This window comes from Spinacia oleracea, chromosome 5 (assembly GCF_020520425.1).
Source record: "Spinacia oleracea cultivar Varoflay chromosome 5, BTI_SOV_V1, whole genome shotgun sequence".
Classification (NCBI taxonomy): domain Eukaryota; kingdom Viridiplantae; phylum Streptophyta; class Magnoliopsida; order Caryophyllales; family Amaranthaceae; genus Spinacia; species Spinacia oleracea.
Genome location: NC_079491.1, coordinates 57,282,405 through 57,306,235, shown reverse-complemented (window position 1 = coordinate 57,306,235; position 23,831 = coordinate 57,282,405).

Sequence of the window (23,831 nt, the reverse complement as noted above, 5' to 3'; positions counted from 1 at the left end):
TGTGTGATTCCTATTTTTCTTGTACACTCCTTTGCTGCCTCTCAAGTCAGCCAAATGTGACCCTCAGCTTCCCAAAGAAGCTTCAACATAACCCAACATTAGCCACAACAATAAGGGGAGTATTGGGCTTTCACTTAAAATACAAGCACAAATATTAACATTACTTATGTACAAAAGTGGGCTGGACCCACAACAATCTCCCCCTCCAGCCCATCACTGGGAAGACACGATCACTCCATGATCACTTAAACCCAATCCCGTCAAGCTTACTACAAAGCTCAACCTTGCTTCTGGGACCTACCTTTGTCAACATATCTGCACCATTCTTGTCGATGTGGACTTTCTTCAGTTTCATTCTCTTCTCTTCAATCACATCCCGCAACCAATGATATCTAATTTCAATGTGTTTGGTGCGAGCATGATACATTGAATTCTTTCTCAAATCCATAACACTCTGACTATCACAAAATACTACATACTCACCTTGCTTTAAACCCAACTCTTGAAGGACCTCCTAAGCCAAAGCATCTCCTTGCTCGCTTCCACTGCTGCAATATACGCTGCCTCAGTTGTGGACAATGCTACACATATTTGTAGCTTGGATTGCCATGAGATGGCTCCCCCTGAAAATGTAAACACATAACCTGAGGTAGAATTTCTATTATCAAGATCACTTTTCATGTCTGCAAGTATATGTTTTCCACCTCCATAACATAGACTCAATTTGAAGATGCCCCGTAAGTATAAGATCCACTACACTGCTTCCCAGTGAGCCTTACCCTGATTGGATAAGAAATGACTCACCAAATCGATCGCATGTGATCAGGTCTAGTACACACCATAGCATACATCAAAGAACCAACAACAGAAGAGTAAGGAGTGGATGACATAACTTCTTTCTTTTCCTCTGTTGTAGGACAAGCTCTCTTACTTAGCTTGAAGTGAGTAGCTAGTGGTGTACTAACAGGCTTAGCATGCTTCATATTGAACCTTTCAAGCACCTGTTCAATATACTTCTCATGGGATAACTACAATTTCCAACTTTCCTGTCACGAGAAATCTCCATGTCTAAGATTTGCTTTGCAGGGCCCAAGTCTTTCATGCCAAACAACTTGGACAAGACTTTCTTCAAACTTTGAATCATATCTGCATCTTGTCCAACTATCATTATATCATCTACATATAAAAGAAGGATGATGAATTTATCTCCAGGGAATTTTCTGAAATACACACAAGGATCGGCTGTAGTTCGTTTATAACCATTGCTTGTCATAAACGAATCAAATTTTCGGCACCACTGCATTGGTTCTTGTTTTAGCCCATAAAGACTTTTCTTCAACTCGCAAACAAGTTTATCTTTCCCTTTTTCTTCAAAACCTTCAAGTTGGTCCATGTAGATCTCTTCATGCAAGTCACCATGTAAAATGCAGTTTTTACATCAAGTTGCTCCAACTCAAGATCAAGACTTGCTGCTAAATCCAAAAAAGTTCTGATAGATGTCATTTTGACCACCGGATAGAAGATCTCATCAAAGTCAATGCCCTTTTATGATTGCATCCCTTTACCACTAATCTAGCTTTGCGCTTCACTATCTTCTCACCATCTTTCTTGTTCTTGAAAACCCATCTGTTTCTCAAGACTTTCTTGCCCTTGGGAGGCTTCACTAGCTCATAGGTGTCATTCTTTTCCAAGGAATCCATCTCCTCCATTGCATCGAGCCACTGGTTTTTCTCATCGTGAGACAACACCTATTGATAGTTCTTTGGCTCTCCATCTTCACTAACTAGAATGAACTGTGAGCTTGGATACTTTGTTGAAGGTTTGCGCTCTATAGTGGACCTTCGAACATGTGTATCCTCCATTTGAGGGGTAGTTTGCTCCCCCTACTCATGAATCTCTTCATGAACCACTTCCTCATGTGCATCTTCCTCATGGATTTCTTCATCGGATAAAGACTCATCAAGATTATCATCAACATGATCTGGTTCACCAACATCATCATGTACATCATCAAGTAGATCCTCAACATTCTTATTTGCTGGCTGAATAATAGGAGGAGTAGAAGTAGAACCATTAGTAGTATACAAGACAATTTTGAAGTAGAAGTGTACCTTACACTCAGAAGATCTGCATCCTTCTCATGCTCAAAGAATACTACATCTCTGTTTCTCACTACCTCCTTCTTCTATGGATCTTAGAGTCTGAAACCATACTCTTCATCCCCATATCCAAAAAATACACATGGATTGGATTTCGAATCAAGCTTTGACCTCTGTTCTTTAGGCACATGCATGTATGTAATCCCCCGTAAATTTAGAAACATTATTTATATATTTTAACGTATAGTTAATTATATTTAAATAGAATTTACGAATTTTAGAAATAAATATGTAATTAACGAATATTTATTTTTATACGTTTTAAATATTTCAACGATTTATGAAATTAAAATAATTTAAGAATTCGATGTTGAAAAGAATTTGAATTACGAAAACACGGTCGAATTTAGAAAACAATCATAAGCGGTGTTGAATGCTGTGAGGGGGTCGAAAAAGCACGAGGCTAATGCGTGACCTCGTCCCTCGTGGGTGTGACGATTCTTTTATTCAATCAAGTGTAATTGGATTTCCTGTGAGTATACACCCAATTGACTAGTAATATAGGAGTCGCCATTCAGTTTTTAACGACAATGAGAAAAACGGACAAAACCCGGTTATCGTGACATAAAGGGAGTGCAATTATGTTTGACCACGACGGCCGTAGGTTCCCTTGTGATCCCTGGTGTGGGGATCTCTCAACATACACCCGCAAGGTAGAGATTGAGGGTTCGGGGGACTGTAACTACCGAGAGGAGTACTTCGCTCGTCGATAACTCCAGAGGCAGGATATCCTTACTAGCTCAGCATAAATAATTGAAGGGACATGCGTTAACTATTAAACTAATCTGAGTTGATTTTAGCAATATGCAACATATAATACTAGATCGATCGTGATTATCTGATTTAAGTAGTATTAAGGGACCTAGCATGATAATTCGATTTCCCGAAAATATTATATTTGTTAGGCGTGATAGAACAATCAGATTTAGTTAGTTTAACAGTTCATAAAAAGGGCGAGGAAATCAGTTAAATCATCGAAAAGGGACACATTACGACGCACCCTGGAGAGGTGCGTCACGGTTCTCAGAAAACTAACCACTTTGACTTTGCTATTTCTCCTTTTTATTTAACGAATCTCAATTATGGGACAGGATACGTTCTGTTCGATTTATGGATCGATTGCGACAGAACGCGTGAACAGTTTCGCAGCGTGAGGCTTAGGCTAAGGGTTGGAGTCAATACTCAGAATATGAAGATTTCGGCGCCCAGAGCCAGCTTTGAAAATAGGGTCTGGGCTGTTTTCTTAGTCAGATTTGGATTCCTGAAATCCGTAGAGTTTGAGACTTAATCGAGTCTTTTAGTGCGTATTAACCTTGTGACGGGATGCGTCTGGGCCCGTTACGAACTCTAGGCTCGTTAGGATTTTAATTAATACGTAACTCTTATTTCCGAATCATATTAGGAATAGGATTCTCGCAGTTTTCTATCTCATTTAGGATTTATGTTGGAATGCAACACCTAATTCTGACAGGTTTCTATCCTTTATGATTCGCCACTTTTAGAAGCTACCTTTTACGGAAGTTACTATTTTTAGCAGGTTTCCATAAATAGCAGTTTTCTATAAATATCAGGTTTCGGGTGAAATGAAAAGGGGAATTGAGATTCGTTTATTTTAAGGAGATGCGTCGTCAAGTGGAGATTTATGTTTTCATCATCGAACCTTTCCCTTTCGGGAATGGGGAAAAAAGTAGGTGTCTATAGTTAGCCCCCACTTTGACTGAGTCTTGGAGTAAGACGATGGTCAAAGTATTAAACGGAGTGCATCACACAAGCCATGGTGTATGTGACTTGTTTTGCGAGGGTCTCACGAGCCCCCGAGTGATAACATTTGACTTAAGGGTCATCACTTAAAATGTCGACATATCCCTCACGTGTCATTGGGATTAGTCAACTGATAGTATAGAAACTTCCTCACTTTGTCATTGGAAGGATCTAAAGGTGCGTAGAAACTCCCTCACTTTGTCATTGGGAGTAGTTACAGATGTTTTCGAAATCAAAGCTATAAAGTGTAATTGGGCCTGGCCAAGCCCAACCACGAGGTAAAAATGTTTTTAAAGATTCTCATTTTCAGGGCTAACTAAACGAGGAAACCCCCTTGTTTTTATGGGACGTAAAACGAAGGAAAATCCAGCACATCGCTCTTTTTTGGAAAAAACGGAAAACCAATCCTTTTAATTTTTGGAAAAGGGAAAACCAGAAAAAGTTTATCGCTGCAGCGACTAAGGACCTGCACGGTTAGTGATGCAGACCCCGCCGGCTAAAGATGGCGAGCCTGTCCGCTAAGGGTGGACACCCCGTCCGATAGAAGTGGACGAATCTGTTTTGAAGTTTGTTTGCTTTTTTGAAAATAAGGACCTACGTGGTTTGTGACGTAGACCCCGCCGGCTAAAGATGGCGAGCCTATTTTAAATTTGAAGACTTTATTTTTTCGAAAACTGAGGACCTGCGCGGCTAGTGACGCAGACCCCGCCCGCTGAGGATGGGCGAGCCCTGTCCGCTGAGGGTGGACGTCCCTGAATTCGTTTTTTTCGATTTAGGAACTCGCGCGGTTTGTGACGCGATCTTGCCGACTGAAGATGGGCAAGTTCCTATTTCTTTGGTTCTTTGTGATTTCTTTTGAGAATTTCTTTTTATTCATTCTTGCAAGAGCGAATTCTTTCGAGGGATGCTCGAATTTAGTTGTAACCTGAACGTGGGCTGACAACGTGTTCAGACGGACCTTTGTCTTGCGACCGTCTGCTGTCGTGATTTTGAGCTAGTCTTTACGGCTCGACTTGGTCTTCGATCAAAGGACCGTGCACAAGTGTCAATGACGACCTTTCGATGAGGTCGAACCTGTTGTTTTTTTTTTGAGATATCCAAACATGATATGGTGTATGGCGCAGTCCGGGAATATGTTTTTGATCGTGCGCTCCTTGTTGGAGTCTATTTTTCGCGACCCCCCAAGCACTGGGGCTCGTCGGTCAGATGAGTTTGGCGGTACGCGACTCGGACCCGAGTAGACGTCACTTTGTGATTATATTAGCGGGAGTGCCGCGTTTGATCGAGGTATGTGCCTAGACTTTCTTTTGTTTTCTCGCTTTTACCGGGCCTCTTTTTGATGTTTTATTTTCCTTTTGCAGCTGTGTGCCTTTGAGCACTTACCTTGGATGGCTCCCCGAAAGGGGCAGAGGCCTTTGGAGTTCCCTGCCGGTCGCCGTTGGGGTTGGAAGAAGAAGCTGACAGTGCGTCCACCGCCCGATACCGTGTGGGATCTCATTCGGGACGGGAACCCTGAGCATGTGCAGAATCTTATCCTTTATCTTGTATTTCGTCATTCTTTTTATTTTCTATGTGCGAGATCTGACCGTGTTTGTACAAAAACAGGTGGTTTGGACCCCATGGCTCTCTTTTAGGGGTACTCATGCTTCGGTCAGGGATAGTTATGCCCTGAGCCAGATGCGGGTCTTGTTCGTTGGCCGCCGGGACCCTGTCTGGTACCTGGGAGAGCGGGTACGTATGCAGACGATCGGGGCTTTTTCAGTGCCTAGGCCTCCGCCTGCGACCATGCTGTCTACTCGCTCGATAGGCGAGTCGTGGAGGGTCCACTCGAGGACTGGCGTGCCGGCGACGGAGTTGGTGATAGAGGGAGCTAGCTATTACCAGTTTATCCAGGATTCTCTTCGTGTCCCGGAGCCTGGCGTTGTAAGTTGCCCTCTCTTTTCGTATTGATTTTAGTGTTTTCATGCTCGTGCCCATGTGTTTATGTCTACTGTGTTTTGTGCAGGAGTGTCCTGACCCTTCGTTGGGGGGATGGGTGCTTCCCGATGCTCGGATCTCGTACACCGGAGAGAGTGGATCCGAGATTGTGGAGACTTTCCCGGAAGACCGGGTTTTCCATGCTCCGCTCCCTGAGGGAGTACAAGCGGTATGCACCTTTTTTTTTTTTTTGTGCACTCTTCTTATATTTTTTTCTCTTTTTTTTACTAACATTCCTGTTTCAGGTTCCGGCCCGTACGGCCAACGCGATGGTGGGGGTGATCAACCGGTTGAAGTCCGCGTTGGTTCGAGCCCGATCTGCACTTTCTTGCAGGAGCCCCCACTCTACTCGGGTAATGTGCCCTCTTTTTTCTTTTGATCTGTACCTTTTGTTTGGCTTTCGGTTACTCACTCTCTTTTTTGTCTTTTCTTGTAGACGGGTGTTGGACGCGCCGGGGCCGACGACGCGGGTCCTTCGGCCGGGGGACACGATCGTAAGAGAGAGAGGGAACGACACTCGCCCCTACGGCATCGCCGTTCTGACGCGGGGGTGAGTTCTTCCGGGGAGAGGTCCGAGCCGGAGCGTAGGCGACGTTCCGTGTCGGTGGCTCGAGAGCCTAGCCCCGAGTTGCAGTCACAGCCTCATTTTTGGGGTGATTCTGGCTGGGGGCCCTCATACCACGGGGAGTGGAGTGGATGGACCGGCGAGGCTTGGAGACATGGAGCCGATGACGAGTCTTAGGCTTACCTCCTGTTTTGTACATATTCATTCTTGTACACCGCATGTATATATATTTTTTTTGTGATTTTTGGTGCAAGAATGTTTTGAGCCTTCCGTGGGCTTTGTTTTAACATATTATAGTAATATTAGCTTTCTAAACCAACGACGAATTTTGAAAAGGGAAAGACTTTCGAAAAAAGAATGAGTTCATACAAGAGTGCACACATATTTTTAGACTAACCGACTACTTGGGGTATTACATATGCATGTTCACTATTTTTTTGTTTTTTGCCGACTCGTGCCATACTCCTTTGTTGGGCTTGTTCCTGAAAGTTCTTGTGGCTTCTATTTGGTCTTGCCCGTGCATGGGTTAGGGTATAGTGCCCTTTGCAATATCCTTTCTTCTTGATGCGTTGCATGACTTCATTATTTTTTAATTTTTATTGGACCGAATCCTTGATAAGGATTGCCTACGTATCTTGTCAGAATCAGGTCGAGCGTAGTTCTAGCTTTTGAATTTTTTTTGAAAGGGTGTTCATCACACGTCTGCTTCCCCCCCCCAAGTGTTCGTGATTTTTTTGATGGTTCGAAAAAGGAGTACGAACACTTGCAGAAGCGGGAGGATAGGTGGCAAGAGAGAATGACGCCCGTTCAAGGGCGAAGGAAATTTCGGTGCCTAGGCCTGGGCGTGAAAAATAACAGCGCCCAGTCCTGGGCGTTGAAGTTTTGTCCTTCGCTTTTTCTACTTTATCGAGTTTTATGCCGTTTGCTTAGAGTAATCGCAGAATGTTTGCTTATGAGTCTTAATGTTTTTTCTTAGATGCCTTAACTCCGGACTGAATTTTATTAAATATAGTACTTCTTCAATTGGTCTAAGTTCGTGAGGTTAGCGAATTCCGCTCCATCTATGTCAGCTAGTTGTACTGCTCCGCCAGGTAGGATGGTCTTTACAAAATATGGTCCTGTCCAGTTAGGCCGGAATTTTCCTCGAGGGTACGTAGTAGGTGCGCGGACTTCCTTTAATACAAAATCGCCTTCTTTGATATTTCGAGGTTTGACTCTTTTGTTGAATTGCCTTGCGATGCGCTTTTGATACACTTGCACGTGATGTAAAGCTCTCAACCTCTGTTCGTCTAAAAGGACGAGCTCGTCGTACCTAGCTTGAACCCAATCAGCTTCGGGTAGCTTGCTTTCTAGGACGATCCGGAGGGAGGGAATTTCCAACTCGATCGGTTGAACTGCTTCCATTCCGTATACCAAGGAGTAGGGTGTTACTCCAATGGAGGTGCGGATTGACGTTCGATAGCCCCATAATGCGAAGTGTAATTTGTTGGGCCAATCCCTATAATTTTCGGCCATTTTTTCGATTATGACTTAAATATTTTTGTTGGCCGCCTCTACCGCGCCGTTCATTTGCGGCCTGTAGGGAGAGGATTTATGGTGTTTGACATGATATTTTTCGAGCAGGTCTTGGACTTCGGCCCTAAAGTGGGAACCTTGGTCACTTATGATTTCATGTGGAACCCCGTATCGACAGAATATGTTCTTTTCTAGGAATCGAGCGACATGTTTGGCCGTTAATTTTGCATAGGAGACTGCCTCTACCCATTTAGTGAAGTAATCAATTGCGACTAAAACGTACTCGTGTCCCCCTACGCCTGTTGGTGTTATCTTGCCGATTATATCTATACCCCAGGTGGAAAAGGGCCATGGAGAAGTGAAGGTGTATAGTTCTGAGGGAGGCAAATGGTTAAGGTTACTGAAGATTTGGCATTTTGGGCAAGTTTTTACAAAGTGATGGCAATCGGTTTCCATAGTGGTCCAATAGTACCCTGAGCGGGATATTTTTCGGGATAGCATTTTTCCGTTCATATGGGGTCCGCACACGCCGTTATGGTATTCTTCCATTAGTCTTTGGGCTTGGTTTTGGTGGACACAAAGTAACTTGATTTTATTCGGCGTGTATTTGTACAGTTCTCCCAGAATTATGCTATATTGTGAAGCGAGGAGGCGTAGGGCCTTTTGTGCTCGCGGGGAGGTATTTGGGGGGGAATTTCCCACTTGTTTTGTAACGAAGGATGTCCGTGTACCATGGTTCTTCTTCGGTGTTTTCAGGTTCGGAGTCTATGGCACAGCAATAAGCCGGCTCTTTCCTTCGCTCGACCCGAAGGGTCATTCCGTCCCATTCATTCGGGATGTTGAGCATTGAAGCTAGCTTCGCTAGTGCATCCGCGAATTGGTTGTCGTCTCTTGGCAAGTACGTATACTCGATTTTTTCAAATTGCTCGACTAGTTGGTCTAAGTGAGCTTGATATTTTGAGAGAATAGTGCTTCGGACCTTCCATCTTTTGGATATATGGTTGATTATTAGGGAAGAATCCCCGAAGACTTGTAGATGTTTGACTCCGAGGCTAGCTGCGGCCTCTAGCCCAACTATGCAGGCCTCGTATTCGGCGGCGTTGTTTGTGGCCTCGAAGTCAAGTTTGACGGAAATTGGTATATGGGCCCCTTCGGGACTGACTAGGAGAACTCCGACGCCGCATCCTTTCTGGTTGGACGCGCCATCGAAGTATAGTGTCCAATAGTCGTCTCGTATAATCAGAAGTTCCTCGTCGGGGAGGAGGTAAGCTTCCGTGGTTTCCTCATTCGTGGCATGCTCGGCCAGGAATTCGGCTACCGATCTTCCTTTGATTGTTTTTTCTGGCATGAATTTTAGGTCGAACTCTGAGAGCATGACTAGCCACCTGGACAGGCGACCATTTAGGGCGGGCTTTTCGAACATGTATTTTAAGGGGTCTAGTTGTGACACTATATGAACAGTGTGGGCCAATAGGTAATGTCTGAGTTTTTTGGATGCCCAGACGAGGGCGAGACAGGTTTTCTCAAGTTCTGTGTATCTCGTCTCGTACTATATGAACTTCTTGCTCAAGTAGTGAATGGCTCGCTCGGATCCATGTACACACTGTGAGAGCATAGCTCCCGCTGCAGTATCCGTGACGGTTAGGTATAGGCGTAAAGGGATTCCAGGCAAAGGCGGGGAGAGGACGGGTGGTTTGCTTAGGTATTCTTTGATTTTATCGAAAGCAGTTTGGCATTGTTCATCCCATTCGACCTTTTCTTCTTTTCTTAATTTTTTGAATATTGGCTCACAAGTCATAGTAAGCTTGGAAATGAACCTACTAATGTATTGCAGCTTTCCTAGGAAGCCCCTTATCTGTTTTTCAGTTTTTGGTGGGGGCATTTCGGTGATGGCTTTGATCTTAGATGGGTCAATCTCGATTCCTCGCGTACTAACAACATATCCTAGCAATTTTCCCGAGGTTACCCCGAACACACATTTTTGTGGATTTAGTCTCATGTTATATTTCAAGATTCGGGTGAAGAACTTTTTAAGTGCCGGGAGGTGACCGTGCCGGTCTTTAGATTTGACGATCATGTCGTCCACATAGACCTCGATTTCTTTGTGTATCATGTCATGGAGTAACGTGGTGGCTGTTCTTTGATAGGTGGCCCCCGCGTTTTTCAAACCAAAAGGCATTACAGTGTAACAATATGTACCCCAAGGGGTAATGAAAGTTGTTTTTTCCATGTCTTCTTCTGCCATGAGTATTTGGTTATATCCGGCGTACCCGTCCATAAAGGAGAGGAGCGCGTGCTCTGCGGTGTTGTCTACTAGTATGTCAATGTGAGGTAGAGGGAAGTCATCTTTAGGACTGGCTTTGTTGAGGTCTCGAAAGTCTACACACATTCGCACTCGTCCATCTTTTTTAGCTACGGGGACAATATTAGCCACCCATTCTGGGTAGTTGGAGACTTTTATAAAGCCGGCGTCTAATTGTTTAGTGACTTCTTCTTTTATTTTCAAGGCTATCTCTGGTTTGAGCCGCCGTAGCTTTTGTTTTACTGGCGTCATTTTGGGATCTAGCGGAATTTTATGTTCAGCGATTTCTCGATCTATTCCTGGCATGTCCTTGTAGGACCAAGCAAAGACACCCTCGAATTCCCGCAAAGTGGAGATTAGATCGGCTTTTTCAGCGGGAGTTAAGGTGAGTCCAATTTTAATAATTTTAGGATTTTCTTCTGTTCCAATATTTACCGATTCTGTGTCCTCAATTATAGGAGTTTTGAGTTCTTGTTCACTTACAGCTTTCATTAGTTCGGTATATTCCTCTTCTGGCTCTTTTTCGTGCTCATTAGTGGCGAGACATTCTGCATTATTACTCGGATTTTTAAGCGGCACATACTCAAAAGTTTTGTTTATCTTATTAAAGTCATGAAGCATTACATTAAAAAGATCTCCCGGAGTAGAGATTTCCGGGTCTAAACTATTTTTGGGAGGGGTTACAACTTTGCTAGGTTCGGACTCGGAGTCAGACTCGGATTCAGACTCTAATTCTTCGTACATCGGACCCTCTCCCGCAGATATCTTGAATTTCACCCCACGAGCATTAGTCCATTTGAAAGTCTTGCGCCACCCTCGTTCGATTTGGTCATCTTTTGAGGGTGATGGAGCGATCAATTTAGTAGGATCGAACACTTCATCTTGGAGAGCTAATGCCATAATTTCTGTTTCATTCTTCGCTCTTTTCTTTTCTAACCCAAACAATAGCCCGAAAGCATGTGAGTTGTGGAGCGTTTTTGGCATAGCATGATTCTTTGGGGCGAGTGGCCTTTGAGAACGTAAAGGGTCGTGTCCCAGAGCATGCATCTCTTGGGTTTGTGCGACCTCTAGGTATAGATGTTCGGGATATGCTTCTTCCATCGCGTTCCTTGATGGCTATCACGGGCAAGTACTCAGGGGCCCTGCATTATTGTTGTGGAGTAGGAGACACGTTAGTTCGTTTCGTGAGTCGGTTTTTTAGACATTCTATGGCTACCCTTAAGTCGGACTAGTATATTTGGACTGCTATGTGTGCACTTTTGAACTCTTTATATTTTCGAAAATCTCTGCCCGTGTGACATTAATAATTATTTGCATGGTCGACTTTTAGTGTCGAGCATTGCCGTCGTAGGAGGCCTAACAACGACGCAAAGAGTTATTAATTTTTTCACGAGTCGCTTTTGAAATCGAGTGCTTTTCTTACGCCTTCGTAGCAATTCTTTTTACGGACATTTTTTTTGTGCTACGTATTTTCCTTTTGTGCGGGCACCGAGGCTGCTGCGCCTGACCAGAAGGCCAAGCAGCAACTTCAGCGCCCAGCGAAGGGCGTGAGAAATTCTGGCGCCCAGCCAGGGGCGTTGAAAATGCGTCCCTGGCTGGTTCTCGTTTTCTGTCTTCTGTTTATGCGACTTCGATTTGCGTGCTTGCCTAATAACGTCCTTTACGCGTAACAACGTTTGTGGGATTCGTTACAGGCCATCCCGAGCGTCGCTTATTTTTGTGGCGATCATTCGGGTTTGCGGAACACGTATTTCGGTATAACTCTTTGGCAAATTAGTCTATGAATATTTGGGCAATTTTTAAGGTCGTTGGTTTTCCGGGATAGTTTGTCACACACAATCACATATTTCGCTACACATAACTACATTACAAACATGGATTTGAAAGTTAAACATGTCACATAGTTTATGATAGGCTTCTATGAGTAGTTTATTTGCGCCTGGCTTGGTACCGCTTCTATCGTAGATCCAACACATGCCCCGGTCGAGGTAGTGTCTTCAACAGACGAATTTCGCCCAAGAGGCCAACCCGCAAGTGCAAGCCAAGGGGGCATGCAGGCGAGAGGGACCTAATGAGCGAGCGATTGGGTTCGGGATAGGTGTACTACCTGCACAAGTACCGAGTGGGCAACATGCGCGGCGTTGCACCCCCCTATTGGCGGAAAAAGGTATCCTTAGTCCCAACTCCCGAGGGAGCCGAGATTCGTTATGCGGTTCTGCCCGTTCACATTAATATGCTGATTTTCAGGTCGTCCCAACTTGATGGGGAAATAAACGCGGGGTAGGTTCGTTTCACCCTTCGGCTATTTTGATTACCTACAAGCACGAGTATTTCCTTCACTTCCCCAGTGGAGTCGCCACTGTGAGGGGGTCGAAAAAGCACGAGGCTAATGCGTGACCTCGTCCCTCGTGGGTGTGACGATTCGTTTATTCAATCAAGTGTAATTGGATTTCCTGTGAGTATACACCCAATTGACTAGTAATATAGGAGTCGCCATTCAGTTTTTAACGACAATGAGAAAAACTGACAAAACCCGGTTATCGTGACATAAAGGGAGTGCAATTATGTTTGACCACGACGGTCGTAGGTTCCCTTGTGATCCCTGGTGTGGGGATCCCTCAACATACACCCGCAAGGTAGAGATTGAGGGTTCGGGGGACTGTAACTACCGAGAGGAGTACTTCGCTCGTCGATAACTCCAGAGGCAGGATATCCTTACTAGCTCAGCATAAATAATTGAAGGGACATGCGTTAACTATTAAACTAATCTGAGTTGATTTTAGCAATATGCAACATATAATACTAGATCGATCGTGATTATCTGATTTAAGTAGTATTAAGGGACCTAGCATGATAATCCGATTTCCCGAAAATATTATATTTGTTAGGCGTGATAGAACAATCAGATTTAGTTAGTTTAACAGTTCATAAAAAGGGCGAGGAAAACAGTTAAATCATCGAAAAGGGACACATTACGACGCACCCTTGAGAGGTGCGTCACGGTTCTCAGAAAACTAACCACTTTGACTTTGCTATTTCTCCTTTTTATTTAACGAATCTCAATTATGGGACAGGATATGTTCTGTTCGATTTATGGATCGATTGCGACAGAACGCGTGAACAGTTTCGCAGCGTGAGGCTTAGGCTAAGGGTTGGAGTCAATACTCAGAATATGAATTGTGTGTGTCTTCACGTCGAATTTAGGGCTGTATTTATAGGGAAGAGTTCGTGGAAAGATAGAATTGCAGAGTTCTAATCCATAAAGAATTAGGAAAAAACACGTACCCAGGTATTTTCAGCGCCCAGGCCTGGGCGCCGAAGATTTCGGCGCCCAGAGCCAGGCGTTGAAAATAGGGTATGGGCTGTTTTCTTAGTCAGATTCGGATTCCTGAAATCCGTAGAGTTTGAGACTAAATCGAGTCTTTTAGTGCGTATTAACCTTGCGACGGGATGCGTCTGGGCCCGTTACGAACTCTAGGCTCGTTAGGATTTTAATTAATACGTAACTCTTATTTCCGAATCATATTAGGAATAGGATTCTCGCAGTTTTCTATCTCATTTAGGATTTATGTTGGAATGTGTGAGGGGGTCGAAAAAGCACGAGGCTAATGCGTGACCTCGTCCCTCGTGGGTGTGACGATTCTTTTTATTCAATCAAGTGTAATTGGATTTCCTGTGAGTTTACACCCAATTGACTAGTAATATAGGAGTCGCCATTCAGTTTTTAACGACAATGAGAAAAACTGACAAAACCCGGTTATCGTGACATAAAGGGAGTGCAATTATGTTTGACCACGACGGCCGTAGGTTCCCTTGTGATCCCTGGTGTGGGGATCTCTCAACATACACCCGCAAGGTAGAGATTGAGGGTTCGGGGGACTGTAACTACCGAGAGGAGTACTTCGCTCGTCGATAACTCCAGAGGCAGGATATCCTTACTAGCTCAGCATAAATAATTGAAGGGACATGCGTTAACTATTAAACTAATCTGAGTCGATTTTAGCAATATGCAACATATAATACTAGATCGATCGTGTTTATCTGATTTAAATAGCATTAAGGGACCTAGCATGATAATCCAATTTCCCAAAAATATCATATTTATTAGGCGTGATAGAACAATCAGATTTAGTTAGTTTAACAGTTCATAAAAAGGGCGAGGAAAGCAATTAAATCATCGAGAAGGGACACATTACGACGCACCCTTGAGAGGTGCGTCACGGTTCTCAGAAAACTAACCACTTTGACGTTGCTATTTCTCCTTTTTATTTAACGAATCTCAATTATGGGACAGGATACGTTCTGTTCGATTTATGGATCGATTGCGACAGAACGCGTGAACAGTTTCGCAGCGTGAGGCTTAGGCTAAGGGTCAGTCAATACTCAGAATATAATTGTGTTGTGTGTGTGTCCTTTTCACGTCGAACTTAGGGGTCTATTTATAGGAAAAAGTGGCGTAGAAAGATAGTTTTTCAGGAATTTGAATACGAAACGGATTAGGAAAAGAATCCGTCCCAGGTATTTTCGGCGCCCAGCTCTGGGCGTCAAAGATTTCGGCGCCCAGGGCTGGGCGTTGAAAATAGGGTCTGGCTGAATTCTTTGTCAGATTGGACTCTAGAGTACGGAGTTCATTAAGAGACTTAATCCGAGTTATTTGGTGCGTATCAATTTACGACGGAATGCGTCTGGGCCCTTTACGAACTCTAGGTTCGTTATGAGTTTAATTAATACGTTAACTCTTTTATCGAACTGCGATAGGAATAGAATTCCTTTTACAATTTCTATCTCTTTTAGGATTTATGTTGGAGTGCAACACCTAATTCTGACAGGTTTCTATCTTTTTATTCTTACTACTTTTAGCAACTACCCTTTACGGCAGTTACTATTTTTAGCAGGTTTCCATAAATAGCAGGTTTCGGGTGAAATGAAAAGGGGAATTGAGATTCGTTATTTTATAGGAGATGCGTTGTCAAGTGGAGATTTACGTTTTCATCATCGAACCTTCCCTTTCGGGAATGGGGACAAAAGTAGGTGTCTACAGAATGCAACACCTAATTCTGACAGGTTTCTATCCTTTATGATTCGCCACTTTTAGAAGCTACCTTTTACGGCAGTTACTATTTTTAGCAGGTTTCCATAAATAGCAGTTTTCTATAAATATCAGGTTTCGGGTGAAATGAAAAGGGGATTTGAGATTCGTTTATTTTAAGGAGATGCGTCGTCAAGTGGAGATTTATGTTTTCATCATCGAACCTTTCCCTTTCGGGAATGGGGACAAAAGTAGGTGTCTACAAATGCAAATACTAAGACTAAGTGTTAATTCTACCCCAATTGGGTGAAGCCCAAATGATAAAGCCCAAAGCTCTTTACTCCTTTCAATTGCACGTAAAAATCAAAAACAAAGAAAACACAAAAAAAAAAGAAAAACCCCTTCTCCACTCCAAGTTCACGTGAAGCTTTCTCAAACCCTCCTCCTTCTCTTCGACGTTGCTTCCCCGGACTGCTGCTGCTCAGCCCCGCCGCCACCAGCCACCGGCGATCCATACCGCCGGTAACTCCTTCGTTCTCTCCTTCTCCTTCCTCCTCTTCTCTTTTCGTCTTGCCCTAACCGTTTTGCTCTCCTCCTTAATTTGCTGTCTTCGCACGCAGTCACAGCAGCGGCGCGAGTCTTTCCTCGCCGCCAGCCCAGCCGCCGCGAAATCTCCACCGTCGCACCACACGGTAAAACTCTCCTCCTCCTCCTCCTCCTTTCTTTCCCTTCGTTTTTTCTTTTTTTCTCTTACTTTCGTGGCTGATCTTTTCTCATCCGCGCAGCCACCACCACCGCACCACCGTGTGCCGCCAACCTTGCTCAACCGTCGCCGCCGTGACTCTGTCCGGCCGCCCAAAACCCTCCTCTTTTCTTGGTTATTTCTTGAACTCTAAGCAATTGAATTAAATTTTCTAATTTAAATGTTATTGATTTACGTGATATTTTAATTAAATTGAATTTATGAATTTATGATTTAATTAGAATTTCAGAATTTTTTATTATGTTTAAATAATATATTTAATTTTCAGATTATATAAATACATTGAAATATTAAATTTTGATCGTTTAAAGTATGAAATTCAAAGTTTTATGATTGTAAATCATGGTAGGTTGAGTATGGATTATTAAATTTGTTGTTTTGAGATACTAGGAACTTAGATTGACCTTGGTGAAGCTTTCAAATGAATTTATATTGCTGAAAATTTAAAGTACGATGTTTGCAAAAAGTTTTCAACGAATTTCAATCACTAGTTCAATAATTAGGATGCTAGGAAAGCAAATGTTTAAGTTTTGATATTGGGGAAGGTTCTAAATATTCTTAGGATGCATTTAGAATGCTTTATTATGGTTGTCAATGATTAGAAATTGATTGGGATTATTTGTTGGTTATTTTAGGCGGAGAATTCTCTTTAGGCGACTTTTGAAAGTGTTAAAGTGGCCTATCAGTTTGTTTACACAAGGTATGTACATACCTGTGTGCTTGGAATGTGTGTTATTTGTTGAAACCATGTTGAAATCGTTGATGAACTTGGTTGTGTTGAAATTGTTGGTGAACTTGGTCATGTTGAGATTGTTGTTGAACTTGGTTATGTTGATATTGTTGATGAACTTGGTCATGTTGAATTTGCATGTTTAATATTGTTGGATGGACATATTGAGCATACATTTCATAATGAGAATCATAACATGTTAGTGTGGATGATTGATGAAAACATGTTGGTTGGGAACACTAGATTATTTTGTATATATTGATTCAGGTCGATTGATCGTTGTTCCCTTTTAGCTTTTCACTACTTTATGAGGGCCGAGGACCTTGTTTAGTAAGTTGAAACCTTATACCCATATAGAGGGGTTGATCAGTATTAAAGGAAAGGTTGGATTTAATTGGAATGAGTCATGCTTGATGTCTTTGTGATCACTTACTTAATTCCAAGATAAAAACAGTTGTGAATAATCGTGATTGTATGACTTATGTGATTGTTGAGTCATAACAGAGTTTTAATCTGTAAATCATGTAAAGTGAAACTGAATAGCAATAGCTTTAGACTGTGCACGTCTGAAGTGACGGACAAACAGGAGTTGGGGTTCATGGTGGTAGCCCATGGCCTTTTCTGGGACCGGGTTGATCACCGTGTTCATTTTTTATTCAAACGTTCCTCGATATCGCAGGTCACTGAGGTTACGGAGTCGCGCCTGTACCTCGTCTTCCTTTGTGAAGATTTCTGGATGGACAACTCGGTCCATTGTCTATTTCAACCAAAATAATATTATTGTTACAAGTCTAGCCTAGTCTAGTCAAGTATGGTCGTCAAATTATCATGTTTTGTCTGCCCTTATTTATGTTAATTAGTATCATGTTAGGATTGTTCGTTTAATAGTATCATGTTAGGATTTTTATTGTTTTAGTATGTAGTACTCAGCTTTGCTGATTACGTGCTTTGTTTGTGTGTGTTGATCATGGCTATGCCTTATTGATCCTGTGATGACCCATCTTTGGTGAGCAGTCTCTAAGGATCAATAAGCGTAGCCCATCTACAGGTTTGAAGATGATGCATCATTGGGATCGGGATTAGAGAGCTTGTATTTAGATTTGTTTTGCTAAGTGATTTGGTTTGTTAATTTGGACTTGAAATTTGTCGTACTATTCGTATTTCCTTATTTTCGTTAATTGGTTTTTGAACTGAATATGTAATCGATTATTTATAAACCTAAAAGTTAGTTTTATGTTTTCCGCTGCAAAATTCTGAATAAGCCGTTACGTTTTCACACGGGCGATAATACTTTGATAATTCTCTATAGTTATATTTATAAAAGGGTTATTTTAGAAAAAACGAATTGTCGGGGTGTTACAAAGTGGTATCTAGAAGCTTATGGTTTTAATTCAATAATTTTTAGGCGCCTAAACTAGCTAGTTTCTTAAAACGAATTTCCTAGAATTGAGCTTCTACTTATTATATCATTAAAAAATGCGTACTTTTTTTTTGGGGGACCATATTCATTTTACTTTGTTTAAAAAGTATATTAATATTTATTATTTAAGTTTGAAATTAATTTATTTATTCGAAACTTTACGTTTATGTGAATTAAGTACGTTATTCTTTTCGAATTTAAATTAAAGATATTCGAAAAAAAAACAAGACCTTATTCTATTTATTCGTTATTATTTATTCGTTTAATAAAAAAATTCTTTCTTATTAATCATTCTTGTTTTATTTTAAGCGTTTTAATGTTCACTTATTTTGATTTATTACGAGAGATGGGTAGTATAAGAGGGGCATATAAGATAGAATTACATGTGCATTAGTAGCTAGTTAATGCTAGCATAAGAAATTAATTGTTATGTACGTGCATGTGTTTATTGTTTAAATGTTGTAATTATATGTGCATAATAGAAATTGTTTGCTTCCACCAAACTTATTGTGTTATCGAATTTTGATTATGATTTGGTTGGGAAGTCATTAGTGAGACCTGAAATTGTTTATTTCAGAAATAAAATATTTCTTTCTAAGTATACTAACATAGGATCTCTCGAAAAAGATCGATATAGAGACCACTGATATTTTTGTGAAGAAAGTGGTGTTTAGATGTGAATATCTTGCTAGGATTCAAGAGCAACTCAATTGTACTAAGTGATCATGAGAATGAAATGGATTATGAGTCTGACATTAATAGTTACACCAGCTTTGGACGCACTATGCGTCATATATTAAGAACAGGAGACCCTGATAGGGATGAGGAAGCCATTCGTGAGTTTGACCGTGTTAGAGGCCATACTAGAGTTGATATTTATAATGTAGTGATACTGAGCCAGAAGAGGATGACCTCAGTCTCAAATACTACGAAGATCCACAAGGCAGATAAAACTAGCTTAATATTTTAATACCGATGATGAGGATGAATTTAAATACGAGCCCTTTACTCCAGAAAGCCATAAGGAATCAAAGAACGAGATTGATAATGTTTCCCTTTAAGATTGTTTCATTATTTATTTATGTGGGGAATAATGTGGGACAAGTCGCCCAACGGGAGTTTGATACTCTATGCATAACGCTTTTATTTATTTTGGGACAAGTACGTTATTATGGTTTAGAAATTGTTATTAATATTCTTTTGAGGAATAAAAGTTTCTTTTGAGGAATACAAGTTTCTTTTGAGGAATTAAAGTTAAATATTTAATTATCCAAGTGGTCAATGATTTAGTTTGGGCACGAGAAGAGGAATAATTTCTTTTATTATTATTATTTGTGATGATTGAATTTGATTTGTTTCCCTCGATCGGATGTCCTTTATGTGAATGTCGTTCGCGAATGGCCGAGGAAAATTATTTTGCAATGATTGTTGCACCTTCGTAAATGATTTTATGTGAATATTATTTATTAAGGCGATCTCTATTGTCAAATCAAATATTGCTTGATATAGAATGACATGTAAGTGATGTTTAGAACCTAAGATAGAGTATATTAATTTCAGGTCGTGTTATAGAATGGCCAACAATAATGACTTAGTTGTTGCCATTCGCCTCTTGGCGGAAAAGCTGATCCAAGAGAGAACTGAGCGTCCCGATTCTGCTGGGAACATGTTTGAGAGACTAGCCAAAGTTAAGTCACCATACTTTAAGGGGGAAACTGGTCTTACTTTTTAGAGAACCAGGTTAGAGAGTTTGAGAAATTATTTGAGGCTGTGAACTGTCCTTAGAATATGAGAGTGGGTCAAGTTGTCATGTATTTGAAAGATGAAGCTGATTTATGGTGGAGAGAGAATAGAGTTAGGCTTAGCACTGCTGAGAGATTCAATTAGGATTCAATTGTTACTTCCTTAAGGGAAAGTCTTACCCTACCTTTCATGAGAAAACAAAAAGCATAGGAATTCATAAACCTTAGGATGGGGAATATGACTATCGTTGATTACTATGGAAAAATTTATACGTTGTCGAGGTTTGCACTTGAGGTTGTAGCTACAGAGGAGCTAAAGGCTCAAAGGTTTGAGCAAAGGTTGACTGATGAGATCGAATTAGGATTAGGTGGGGAAACCTTTACATCTTTAGATATTGTGTGAGCTGCCCATATTTATGGTTTGTAGTCTAGAAGGGACAAGAAAAATGCCGTTGTTAGGGAGAAAAGAAAAGAGTTTAAGGCTGGGGATAACAAAGGGAAATTCAAGAGGAATATGAATGATAATAGGAATGGGAATGGAAATGAAGATTTTCAAGGAAGGAACAATCAGGGGCACAACAATAGGTACCAATCTGAGAGAGTGTATCATTGTAAGATGTGCAATAACAACCATCCTGGTAGAAATTGTAAGGGAGAATTAATGAACTGTAGCTATTGTTAGAAAAAGGGGCATAGGAGGTATGAGTGCTTTACTAAGCAGAAGAGAGAGCAAAATGGTAGTGAGAGTGGTAACCAAGGGAAACCAGGGTTTAACCAATTCGGAAATCTGAGTTTGAAGCCTATAGGGTCACAAAATAACCAGGGAAACCCAGTAAGCCTGCCAATAAGAACAACAACCAGAATAAGACTCCGGGGAAACCGTTCGTGATGAGTAGAAATGAAACTGAACATTCTGCAGACGTAGTTTCTGTTACTTTTCTATTAACTATGTGCTAGTTAGAAAGTTATTTGATTCAGGGAAAGCTTATTCTTTTGTTTCGTCATCTCTTATTAAGAGTCCAAAGTTAGTAGATTTTGAGGTGATTGATTTACCCGTTAGTATTCCTACTGTTGTAACCATAAGGTGTACCAAATTGTTTAAGAACTTGCCTTGTGAACTATTTTTTGGTTGTGTGAGCTAGATGTGAGTTAAGAAGTCGGGGTGAAGATCGAGGATGTTCCAATTGTGAATAAATTCATGGATGCATGTGTTTCCTAGTGAGATTGCAGGTATGCCACTTGCTAAGAGCGGTTGAGTCCCCTATAGATTTAGTTCCTAGAATGACGCATATATCTAGAGCACCATATAGAATGACACCTCCTGAAATGAGCTAATTAAGACAAAGTTGCAAGAGTTGTTTCGTTAGATGTATATTAGGCCTGGTGCATCACCGTGGGGAGCTCCTGTGTTGTTTGCTAAGGAAAAAGATAAGAGTATGGAATTATGCATCGATTTTAGGGAACTAAACACCATCAAGAACAAGTATCCCTTGCCTAGAATAGATGACATATTGGACCAATGGAATTGATTTGGGTTTAAAGTACCATCGATTGAGAGTAGCTGATAAGAATATACTTAAGACCTCATTAGGATTCGTTATCGTCATTAAGGGTTTAGAGTAACGTCTTTTGGGTAAACCAATGCACATGCATTAATTATGGATTTAACGAATGAGATTTTCTACGAATTCCGAATTAAGTTCGTTATTATGTTATTGATGATATCCCGATTTGTTCAAAAAATGAAAAAGAGCATGACAAACACTTGAGAATTACTTGAAGACGCTTAGAAAGAATCAAGTTTTATTAAATGAAGTATACAAATCTTGAAGTCATATGTGTATAAGTGACACCGACGGAAAAGTAAAGGACTAAATTGATTGAGAACTATGTTACGTAAGGGAATAAATTTAAGAGAAGATTCGAGTGGTCCAAGATCGTTAGAAATCATTGTTGTATTGAAAAGACGGGAGGAAACACATGAATTGGTATAAGATCTAAGAGTTAAGCCAAAAGTTATACATCCATGAAAGGCATAATGAGGTTTGGTAAAAAGGAAAAGTTGACCAGAAAGAGTCTCTGTAGATCCTGCTAAGATTCAAGCTGTGAGTGAGTGACCTATTCCAAGAACGTGTCTGATATCTAAAGTTTTCTAGGCCTAGATGACCATTAAAGGAGGTTGTGAAAGACTTTTGGAAGAAAGCAAAACCAATGACCAAATGACCAACTTGTTGAAAAAGGAATCGAAATTCAAGTGGAGTGAGAAATGTGAGGAAGCTTTCCAGATTTTAAAGGAGCATTTGACCTCCATACTCGTTGTCGCGTCAGTTGAAACCTTACGAGGCTAATTAACCTACTCATGACCTAAAGCTAGCTGCTATTGTGTTATCTGCGAATATTTGGAGACATTACCTTTATAGGGCAACATGTAAGATCCTTACCAAGAACACAAACTGAAATTTTGGCAATAAGGTCAAGTTGAATCTCGGGGACAACATTGAAAAAGAGTACTGCTTTCCACCCTGCAATTGACGGTCAGCCTGAGAGGAGTAAGCAAACTATGGAATATATGTTGAGAGCCTGTGCTATTAACTCTAAGGGTAGTTGAGAACCACATAGATTTGATTGAATTTTCTTACATCAATAGTTACCATGCGAGCATTAAGATGGCACCTGTTGAGGCATTGTGTGGAAAGAAGGGTAGAAATCCTACTTGCTACGATTTTAGTGGAAATATAGCATTGGGGACATGATTCATTGAAATATAAATATCCAAAATGATTCCCTGAGATGAGTTACGAGGGCGTAACTCGTTTTCTTTAAGAGGGGTAGAATGCGATAGAAATTCGCGCTTTTAACCTATTTTTATAGCAATTTTATGCTTTTTATGCCCATTTTTTTTAGCAACTTATGAATGTTGATGCAAGTAAATAGATTCTCTTCATAAGAAAAAAGTGTTCATGAGTAACACAAGCAACTTTAAGTTGACAAAAGAGTGCACATGAGTTGCACAAGTATTTCTCCAGTAAGAATAAGTTAAAGACTTTTGAAAGATGTGTGAGTTCTCGTGTCAAGTTTCGGGACGAAACTTCTTTTAAGAGGGGTAGATTGTAATCCCCCGTAAATTTAGAAACATTATTTATATATTTTAACGTATAGTTAATTATATTTAAATAGAATTTACGAATTTTAGAAATAAATATGTAATTAACGAATATTTATTTTTATACGTTTTAAATATTTCAACGATTTATGAAATTAAAATAATTTAAGAATTCGATGTTGAAAAGAATTTGAATTACGAAAACACGGTCGAATTTAGAAAACAATCATAAGCGGTGTTGAATGCAAATACTAAGACTAAGTGTTAATTCTACCCCAATTGGGTGAAGCCCAAATGATAAAGCCCAAAGCTCTTTACTCCTTTCAATTGCACGTAAAAACCAAAAACAAAGAAAACACAAAAAAAAAAAAAGCAAAACCCCTTCTCCACTCCAAGTTCACGTGAAGCTTTCTCAAACCCTCCTCCTTCTCTTCGACGTTGCTTCCCCGGACTGAAGGAAATAATGCCCTTGGTCCAAGTATGCATTCGATGATAAGTCTAATATATGCGGTTCAGTATTAATTAACAAGTTAATAATTCAGTGAGATCAAGTGAGCTGAATGCCTTGCTAGAGGCCGCTTCAGTTCAAGTGGAATTAATGATATTAATCCACAGCTTACTCTTGACTGAACCCGTAGGGTCACACAAATAGTACGTAAACGGATCAAGTATTTAATGGCATTAAATACTCCATCTATGGATATTCGGAATCGACGGATCTTGGTTTCAGTGGGAGCTGAGATCGTCACAGGCAAGAAATGAATA